Here is an 11,264-nt window from a genome sequence, read left to right on the forward strand (position 1 = left end):
ACTTTGCAGATTGGAAATTTCCACAGCCTAACTAGATAGCATGCTATTAAGCAATAGAAGCCACAAAAACCAGATGCACACGAAGAATTTACGAGAATCCAGGACATTCGATTTAAATTGAAGAAGGGTGTTGTAAGTATTGATAAGTCCGGGGTCACCAGTGTTGTAAGTATAAGGTCTTTTAGTTAACTTAACCTTAAATAGAAAATACTTAACATGCATAAATAATGTATAATGACTATCTAGACTGAGCTAAAGTACTTTTTATACATATTTATTAACACATCGACAAATTTAATAAAAACAAATAACACAACATAACAACATAACACAACATGACACAACATAACACAACATGACACAACATGACACAACATAATACAACATAACACAATATAACACAACATAACACAACATAACACAATATAACACAGCATAACACAACATAACATAACACAACATAACACAACATGACACAACACAACATAACACAACATGACACAACATAACACAACAGTACTAATGTTCATTACTCATCCACTGAGTGATATTTGTTATCTTAATATTCCGCCAATGCTAGCTTAGAGCTCAGCATGGGAAATAAGTGTTTCTACCATGTAAATTAGGATGTTTTTCTCACTTTCGTGGATTGTCTCTACCATGTAAGGTATGATGAGGAGTTATTCCCCCATATAGGTTTTGAACTACCATGGGAAAATGTGCTTTCGTATCAGCTGTCCCGGTCTCACTGAATAAAGGGAAGTAACCAATCGGTGTCTTCTTAGCAACCTGCTTTCTGCTCCGTGATTCCCCTACAAGAGTTACTGCGTTGTTTTTCATGATGAAATAACATATGTTATTCAAATTGTAAAGAAGACCAAATCCAGAGCGAACTAGTGTGATGACAGTATGCCGACTACTGAAAACATATCGTCACTTCAATGTTATTTTTTATTTGTTTGTTTAGCAAATCTGTTTATTCAAAATATGCACAATATACGAGCTCCTCTAAATGAGCTATTTTAAAAGAAAAAATATTTGATTTGGAAAAAAATGTCAGGAAGCATTTGAAAAAATAAATATTGTATTCAAATTATTTTGAGAAACTACAATCTCGATATCGATATCATTGTAACTAATAATGTTAGCTCGTACGGCATTGGATTCTGCATATTATACAAAATGTGCGTAAGCTACATCCTCTCTCAGACACCATTAGCTATATAATATATTAGAGGTTACTTACAAGTGGTGATTGAAGCAGTTGTCATTATTTTTGCAGGCTTACATTTCATCGATTTGTTCATCGTTGATATTTTGTATTGCAAACTGCTAACGATTTATGGATCAAAAACGAATTTACCAAATTATACGGAAGAGCTGGCGAAGAGCATTCTCTTCAATTATAATTATAAAATGGAGTATCTCTTATCGTCAAAATTTAGTGATACTAATGGAGATTCATACCTAAATTTTCTGAACTCCTTGAAGACACAACAATTGCCTCTCTACAGAAAGAAGAGTAAAAATACATTATTTAACGCCGTTATGAAGCTTCTGGTAACACTCTAAGAAATAAAAGGTAAGGCGTTAGGTGACATTATTTTAAAGGACGTAAAAATAAACAAAAGGAAAATGCCGTCAAAGCGCGGAAGTGTATTCAATCTGTAACCGATCGAGTGATTATTGCCACAATATGACCGAAAAGAATACTAAAAGAATTTCATGCCGGTCACTGGGCATTTTGGAAATTATATCTTATCAAAAGCGCTGTGTATTGAAACAAAAGACGCTGAAAATGTGGTGAAACTAAGCAAAGATTGTGCTTTGCCAGGGATCACACCTCCTATAAAGTTCAGATCCTGGCCGAAAACTAACAGACTGTGTTGTAAAATTTTAGATAGTTTCTATTACTTAATAGTAATGGAATATTTTACATTAGTTGCTCGCTTGATTCGGGGTTGTTGGTGCATTTTATCAGACAAAATAACGAACTTGAAGTAAAGCATTTGTAGTGCATCGTATATATATATAAAAATATAACAGGAGAATAGTTTGTGAACTATCCCATTCCGATTTCCTGACGTAAAGAGGAATCTTACCAAATTGCGTCTGCAGTAGTTTAGTATTTTTCACTGATAATTGAAAATTTGATCAAAGATAAAACAAAGCTGGTTTTCCATTTTGTTTAATCAAACATGTCTAACTAAAGAAACGTTGTCTTATACATTTTGATGTTATGCACATATTTGCAGCGAAATGTGAACATTTATGGAAACTATCAAGTGTAATAATATGTAAATAAGATCATTCTTATTTGCAGCGTTGTTAAGAAATCGTGCGGAAAGCGATTGTGCCTCACATCCAATATTCAGCCAAATTGTAGATAACATCAATAAACAATATTCAATTACGTTACATTTCCACTTACATCTCATGTGATTTGCATAAATAAACTTACATTGTATAAATCTTTGCATATATATATCGATAAAGAAGTTTTATTTGTCGCATATATGTGTGTATAAACAATACATACTGCTTGTGTATATGTGTGTATTTATATAATAAAAACCGTGAATTGGTTATTGTGTTTGAAAGACTTTGAACAAGTCAATTATTTATACGATAAAGTAATTTATCTAAATGCTCGGTAGGAAAATAAATAATATTCCGAAAGGAAAAAACAGGCAAGAGAAAAGAGATAGAGAAAAATAAAAGGTGGAGAAAGTAAGAGACAGAGATAATTGAGTAGGAATGGGGTAAACGTTAAATAACTAGCAGGGTCTTTATCCAGGCGTTACCCGAGTAAATATAAAAGAACACTTTATCTATAAAAACTAAATATTAAATTTGCACTTGTAGCAAAAAATACGCAAAGAACCAACTCACTGTTAGTTAAAGCAATTAAACGTGAAATATGCAAAAAAAATCTTCTTTTTTTTTACATTTGAACACGTAAATTACTGCCTTTTTTTTTAAATAAAATAAAAACTTCAAACACAGAGATACTTTAGGTGAGTCGTCCCCTAAAATAACTATGTGAAAGTACGTGAAGAGTCAGATTTTATTTTTATTCCAATCCAGTTTGCCAGTTTGAAGGAAGTCGGATATTCACTAACATTAAAAACTGACCTTTAGTAGGAATGCAAGTAAACACAAACACAAAGATTCATTTTTTTTTTGGGGGGGGTGCATTAAGATTTTATTATTACTATTTTAATACTAGCGGGACCTGCGAAAATTTCACAGGGGACTCATTCATATGTAATATATTGATGTTCTATGTAAATGGAGACGTTCTGATATTATTGTACCTATTTACAATGCCTCCCCACAGGACAGAGTTAGACACCAGGGTCGTTTTTTAACGTGGAGAAACAGTACAAAAATAAAAAAAATTGTCTTGTCTCAGTTGTGAAGGACTGCGCCTCCACCAAAAGAGAACAAGAAATAGAAGTGCAGCATCTGAAGAACAGCTACTACACTTTGATCTTGCCCAAAGCTTCTTTGTTAAAACTGCTAAATTTTGCTTCCTCCTTTTCTTCACACAGTTAATAAAAATAAAAATTAAGGTACGTTTGTCTTTTTTCTTTTTTTTTCTACATTTAACATTTTGCAATTTTCTTTTACATACCGTTGTTATGATTTTATCGGCGATGCTCGGCATAATCCGGCTGTTGACGTCGGATCCGGGGAAAGCCGAGCGAACATTGTTACGTCTGGTTCAAAGCATACACTAGTACCTAAAATTTGCATTGAATTTCACCGTTTGACAGTTTTTCCCCTTATACAGGGTGTCCAAAAAGTCACTGAACTTAAATAGATTATTTATTACTATCTTTCTGTAATTTTAACACAATCTCAGACATTAAGAATTAAAAAAAAAAATAGATGCAAAATTTAAACACTTTTTATTTATGAAAAGTTTTGGCTTTTTATGTTGCCCATTTTCAGCTTCTTTGTGCTCTTTCCAAAACATTATTCATGACAGATTGCAGAATCTCTGGATTGCGATTTAACTTCCTTATTTCATTCCTGATGTTTTCCTTTATTAAACTATTAATAACATTATTTTTACCGTTCAAAAGATTTGTTTCAGTTTCTAATCATTTATTATACATACTGAAATCAATTGTGTCTCTGTTTTTGCCGTTTGACATAAACGCTAATACATTGTAAATGTTTTTAAAATAAAAGATACAACATTCCTCTTCCACAAATGGTAAAAATAATTCACGTGAACTCTTTTGAACATTGATGCCACGGTCCAAAATACAATCTTTCAGTTTTTTTCTAACGTCTTTCATTTTCATTTAGAATTGTGTGTGTGTGTGTGTGTGTGTGTGTGTGTGTGTGTGTGTGTGTGTGTGTGTGTGTGTGAATAAAGAGAACCGCTTGAAAAATAAAATATTGATTACAAAAAATAACAATATCGTTTTCATGCTTCAAAAAACACCAAATCATTGAAATTATTATATATATATATATATATATATATATATATATATAGAGAGAGAGAGAGAGAGAGAGAGAGAGAGAGAGAGAGAGGGAGGGAGAGCGAGGGAGAGATGTTATTTATTAGGTTGGTGTAAAAATAATGTCGCTTTTGACTTGAAGTCGAACGTCAAAAAATGACATTATTTTTTCACCACCCTAATATTTGTTTTTGTTTTGCGATACTTTTTGAATGAATTCAATTATTCATATGACAGTGCATTTTTACCTAAATGCGAGTTGAGAATAATTTTCCCTTTTACCAATTTGGTAACCCCAAATGAGGAGCGGCATATATATTCTTTTTAATATAATTATCCACTGATACGTGTTCCGTCGTCTAGATTCAGCCACTCTGATGAGTCATAGACGACGAAACACGTGTCAGTGAATAATTATATTTTAATCAATCTCTCTCTCATATATATATATATATATATACATATATATATACATACATACATATATATGTATATATGTGTGTATATATATATATATATATATGTATATATATATATATATATTAATATATTGAGGAAAAATAAAGAAAAATCTGTTTCTATCCTGAATCAGGCGAGATAACATCATAAAGGTTGATTTATAAATAAATAAATATCTGTTTATTTATAAAATATATACTTGAATTCAATTGGGTTACTAAACTTACATCTTCAATTTAAACTGAAACAACGCTTTTATCACTGAGAAAAAAAACCTTCATATTACATATCCGTATCCCCTGGCTTGGCCCTTTAAAAATCGCCGGAATGAAAAAGACCGCACGGATCTTATTTTTCTTAGTGGCATCATACCACGAAGGGAAAAAAGAAAAGAAAAACTGTTATTACCTGGAAGAAGGCGCGATGGCGTCGAAGTTTGATTCATAAACAAATAAATGTTTGTTTGTTTCAAAATTGAATGTTTATCTTTAGAAAACAATTGAACCATGATACTCGACTTTCGTATTTAAAACTTTAATTCAAGCCGATATATTTATTTCATAAAATCAACAGTAGGTTCTCTGCAGTGCAATGTAAATTGCAATGTATTGTGGATTAAATCACTGCGGGGGACACGTGAAGCTTCCTCCTGGAACAACACGATGGATCCCCAATTAGGACAGGCAATCAATCGATTTGATGGAAAAACGGGCGATTTCACCGATTGCAATGGCAATAAAAATATGGGAGTATGAAACATTCGTTGATCATCATTCAATCCTGGGCAACATCGAGTCTTTTTTTATTTGCAAAGAAGTCACCACTTATCAAGGTCCGGAGGCCACTTGGGGATAAGGGTTAATGAGTGTACAGTAATCAATGGAAAAATGTTGTAGTAATCGTTAGTAGTGGAAATTTGGTACAGTGGATTACTTAAGGGAATGGATCATGAAGAATTTGTTCACGTTGGACTTAATCGGTTAGAAAGCAGGAAAACGGAACAGAGCTCTACAGGCGTGCAGCTCTAAGAAATAAGCTTTGTTCACGGAATCTACATTTAAGTTTTGGCACCGATAAAGAATGAGAGAATTATTGATAGTGGTCTTAACTAGACGAGTGTTTTTCGTGAAAGTCAGGGCAGAGAAGCCATAGATTGAAGCTCAGACGAGCACTTGCCATGAAAATAGCAATAAAACAGAGACAGGCTCGCAACGTCTCTTGTGGGAAATAGGTTGCAACGAAGAGAAAAGAGTATCTCCCACTAGGCTACAAAGTATATTTTGAAATCTGTCAATGCAGAATAAACTGCTTCTAGCAGCTTCTGCATAGATGTGGCAAGAGTACTCCATCCTTGGATGTACTTCGCTCTTATACAGGAAGAAATTTCATCAGCAATGAGATATCTACTGGAGCGGTAGAATGATCCCACCATTTTTCCAGCAGCCTTGGCAACGGATTTGATGCACATGTTCTATCTCAGATCAGGAGTAAAGTTCAGACTAGAAACTTGTCAAAACATGGAGCCTCCCCAAGACGAGAGCCATTCATTTCGATTAATGCCAGACTTGGATCAGAGCGTTGATTAGGTTCATTAAAATTAACCCACCTCTTTCCCCATTGCACCACGTGATAAAGTTCAGAGGAGGGAAAATTAGAGAGAACTTGGTCGTTTACAGCCTTTAAATTGTTGCCATAGATGATAGTGTCGTCAGCATAAATGTCTACGAATGATCTTAGGATGTGATTTGGGACAACGAATGATCTTAGGGTGTGATTTGGGACAACGAATGATCTTAGGATGTGATTTGGGACAACGAATGATCTTAGGGTGTGATTTGGGAGATCATTGATGTAGATCAGGAAGAGGATTGAGCGCAGGATGGACCGCTGAGGGACTCCAGCATTAATATTAATAATTTGCGTGTGTTTGAGAAAGAGAGAGAGAGAAAAAAAAGAGAGGGGACGGAGAGAAGGGCTGGGAATCATTTTTGCAGTAACAAAGTTTCACCGTTTCGTACAGTGAAGATTCTTATAACAAACCGACCATAAACATTTATTAACATTTATGGATCGAAGAAGTCTTCTGACACATATGGCGAACAGATTACACAGATGGGGAATTATCCTCCTAAATTATAACAGCAAGATGAAGTATTCCCCATCTTCATAGATCAATCATGCGGACGAACTGTCTAGATTGATTCCGAAATCTATTGAAACCGTCGAGAGTACGATGATTGCTTCTCTACAAGCAACGGTAGAAGTTTAAAAAAAAAATCACCTGGTTCACTATCGTAAGAAAACTTCCAGTAACAATGGGAGAAATAAAAAAAAATTATGAACGATAATTTTATTATGAAATCACATAAGGAAGGTATAATAGAAAAGAACAAAAAATCTGGAAGCATATTCCGTTTTTTTCTACATTTATCGACCCGCGCTTTCCACGAAGTTACTCGGGTGTCTCCGGTAGATGACTGGAATAACCGGACTCGACCGTTTCAAATTGCTCCCGTCATCTGCTAGGCACACCCATTTAACTTCGTAGAAATCGTGGGTTGATAAATTCAGAAGTACCTTTATTCCTACTTCGACGATGCAGTAATATACAATGATCGGATGGTCATTCCAGCGGCATTGCAAAAACGTATCCTAAGAGAGTTTCATGTTAAGCATATCACATATGAAGCGTCTTATGCGAAATTACGTCTACGTGAATCAAATATTGACTTTTCTGAATGATTGGACGAGTTTCATTATCTGGTTGTAGTGGATAGCTTCTCTAAATGTCTACAGATACTTATTATCTTGTATAATATCAGATAATAGCACTCAATTCATGTACATTCTATTCAAAAACGTTTTAATAAACTAGGTAAGTCCAAAATGAATGTCTATGCTCAAAATGCTTTACAGTTTTTGTGCACTTGTTGAACCGCGCTATTTTAAAATAGTATTTTCAAGTTAAATTAATGTCTTATGATATTTTTTAAATTGTTTAGGTGAAAGTACAGAATAGTTACAAAACACCCTCCTCTCCCCATGTTAAGAATGGCTTTCTAAATAATGACGTTATTATTTCAGCACGGTTCAATAAATGCACAAGTACACCTCCCTTTACTTCACATTCACCAGAAAATCGGGAAATAAACCAATGCTCATAAAATTTTCAGTATTTATCAAATAATGATCACGGAATATATTAAATGCATTATTTTTATTTAAATCTTAGTGGAAATGTATTATTTTGTTTACTAAAGTTATGGTTTTCAGTAGTAAAAAAAATGAATTTATTTTTGCTTTTTTATGAAAATAAAGTATCATAAATTATAACAATTAAAAAAATATAATTTATTTTTACAGGATCATTACGAAAAAAGACCCTAAAGTCCGTATTTATGAGTTCGATATAACTCGAAGAAAAATGAATTTCTCGGAGTACCGATATTATCATTGAATTGAGCATTGTTTATTTAATATTTTCACACAAAAAATTATAATTGCAAAAAATATTTCTACATTTCTTTTTAAATTACAGGTCTCGCATAATTTTTATATGTAAGATTTTTAAATTTTCTTTGCTTGCATGAATGTGAAACTTTCGGCGTAACATAATTTTTATGTAATTTTGAACAATAATTAAAAAAATAATTTAAAAATAAGAACGTAAATTAAAAAAATGGTAAAAATAATACAAACGTTCAGGATAGGAATATACGGATGCACAATTGGGGAAAAAGAAAACTAGCACCCCCTGCCTCCTTTGAATTACATGACGTCATTTTCAGAGAGCCTTTCGACTATCTGAAATTAGGGCTTCCGTATATCCGTGTTTACAAAACTCATGTTTGTTGCGATTTTGCGAAAGGCAGAACCCCTCGCTTTTTGAGCTTATTAGGCCATTTTTTTTTTGTACAAACAAGGTGTTTTTTATTCAGTATCTTAGGACTTTGCTTTACTAATTATCTTTGAAATAGACCTAGAAAACTAATATTTCTCTTTTAAAGGATTTTTCAATGAATTTATTTAAGTTCAAAATTTAGCTGAATTGGTTAGCTCGCCAGCAAACATTTTTTATAACTTTTTTTCATGTGTACAAGTATTTTTTCTTTTGGTCTTTAGTCTTTAATCTTTCAAATACAATCAAAAAGTAGTCGAAAATCTACCAAAAATTATGATAAATCGTCTTTAAAAACTAGGTTCCCCTATTTTTATTCGTCCATTTTTGCTCATACTTGTAATAAACAATCGTGCGTATAAGAAAAGCAATTCTTAAGAAAAGCTACTGGTTGCAAATTTTGGAAAGATGAGTACTCCACGGAGAAAAACCATACATTTTATTACAAGTATTACAATGACCTCGAATAATAACGTTCCATTTGCACGCTGCCAGCAGAAGCCATGTTCACAAAAAAGACCAAGATGATTTTCAACAAACTTTCCTCGGCTCATAAGAAACCGAAGCGAAAAATATATATCGAAAAAGGACTTATTACAATCGGAGAAAAGTTTGTTTTTTGTTTTGTGGGGTTTTTTTTCCAACTTTTAAGAACCACATATTTTGGGAAATCGGTATTTTTGATAAAAGAATATGCTCTACAAGGGTAAAAATTTACCCACAAAAAGACATTTAAAGCAAATCGAGAACAGATATTTCGATGCTATAGATGAGAGTAACACAAAAAAACTTGATTGTTTGACATTTTTGAATTAGCAGTACAGTAAATAGTTTTTCAAATCGAAAAGAAAAAACATCCGACTTCATGGAAGTCAACCCCAGAGAAACAGAAACATGGCTTAATAGCGTGTGTTATGGTGTAAGTTAATCTATTTCCGGAATATAAGTAACTTAACCAAGGAATAAATACGTTTACGACTAAGCGTCCTGATTGATGGCAATTATGGCAGCAGTATACTTTCTGCAACATACTTTCTGCAGCATACTTTCTGCAACATACTTTTGATAATTATATCAATGTGTTTGTGTTTGATTATTACTGACTCTTGAAGACGACAACAACTCTATAGATAGTTTATTCAGATAAAAAAAACGTCACGTGAGCATCACATAAGCAATTGAAAATCATTTTATTTGAAAATAAATTCAACTCCTTTTTTATTGACATAATTTAAATGGCGCAGCTCATTTGTGACTTTTGTTGGTGGTCCTGGGATAAGTAAGTTTGATGTTTGTGCCGGAATCTCTTGCGGCGAAATATTCGGTTTAAGAATTTCAGTTTGTGCATCGATTGTCTTTGTATCTCGCCCTGATAGAAAGTCTAATAAAATTAGAAAAAAGCCCAACAACACGCAAATGCCACTGATACTGTTGAGGATGATGGCAACTTTGGTCGAGAAGAGCAAAACAGAAATGCAACCAAAGAATGCAAAAATGAAAAACGTTGAGATCATACAAAGTTTCGCACTATATTGTCTGTTGAAAGAAGCCTTTTGGTTAAGTTCACCTGAAATTTGAGAGGAGATTACGTTCATTTTGTCTTCTTCCGTTCACTTTGTACGTTATTCACAGCCATGTGTTTCGTTTTAAATACGTCTCAGCAGTCATTAGGGGAGGTGGCATCATTGACAAATAGCCGAATGAGTAAATGCGTCAACTACCTTTGGAGTGTATACATAACTCTGTGTGTTAACTAATGGAGTCAATGACTATGTTTATATAAAACAGTGACATTTCGCTTAATTACAGCAGGTGGCAAATGTCAGAATTGGTAGGTGAGTCAACAGTTTACTAGGCGGCCAAGTTTCGATTTTAATTTGAAGCATATACTTATTAGCCACACTGAAGTGTTGCGTTACAATAAAGCAGTTTAGCTATTTATTATTATTGTATATATTAGTGCAGTATGTTAGTGTTAAATATTGCAATCAGTTCACAAATTTATAAAAAAAAAAGAAACAAAATAGAATACTCGACTGTGCTGGATATTTTCAACTTCGAGTTCTGGACTCGTTGTTGAAAGTTGCTGTGTTGTTCAGCTTAAAATTCTTACACACCGGCATTGCTGAAACTTAACGCAGTCTCTTTATCAGCGAGAGCCATACTCATCTAACGAGTAGACAGCCACAATATATCATTCTTTATATATTATGTTTCATGTTATTTTGTCAAATTTGAATTTTGAACCTGCACAATTTTGAAAAATATTTTCATGCCACGGTTTGTTCATTTATAAAAATATAAAATATTCACAAAATCCAACATTCCACCAATTAATCACAAAAGTTCGAGGGATAAAAATTCTTTTCTCTTGTATATCTTTGATTATTTGTTCTATTTTTGCATTTCTCTTGTATTTGCGAAAAAAT

The sequence above is a fragment of the Euprymna scolopes genome, chromosome 42, assembly GCF_053919585.1.
Source record: "Euprymna scolopes isolate OS-2025 chromosome 42, ASM5391958v1, whole genome shotgun sequence".
In the NCBI taxonomy this organism is placed as follows: domain Eukaryota; kingdom Metazoa; phylum Mollusca; class Cephalopoda; order Sepiida; family Sepiolidae; genus Euprymna; species Euprymna scolopes.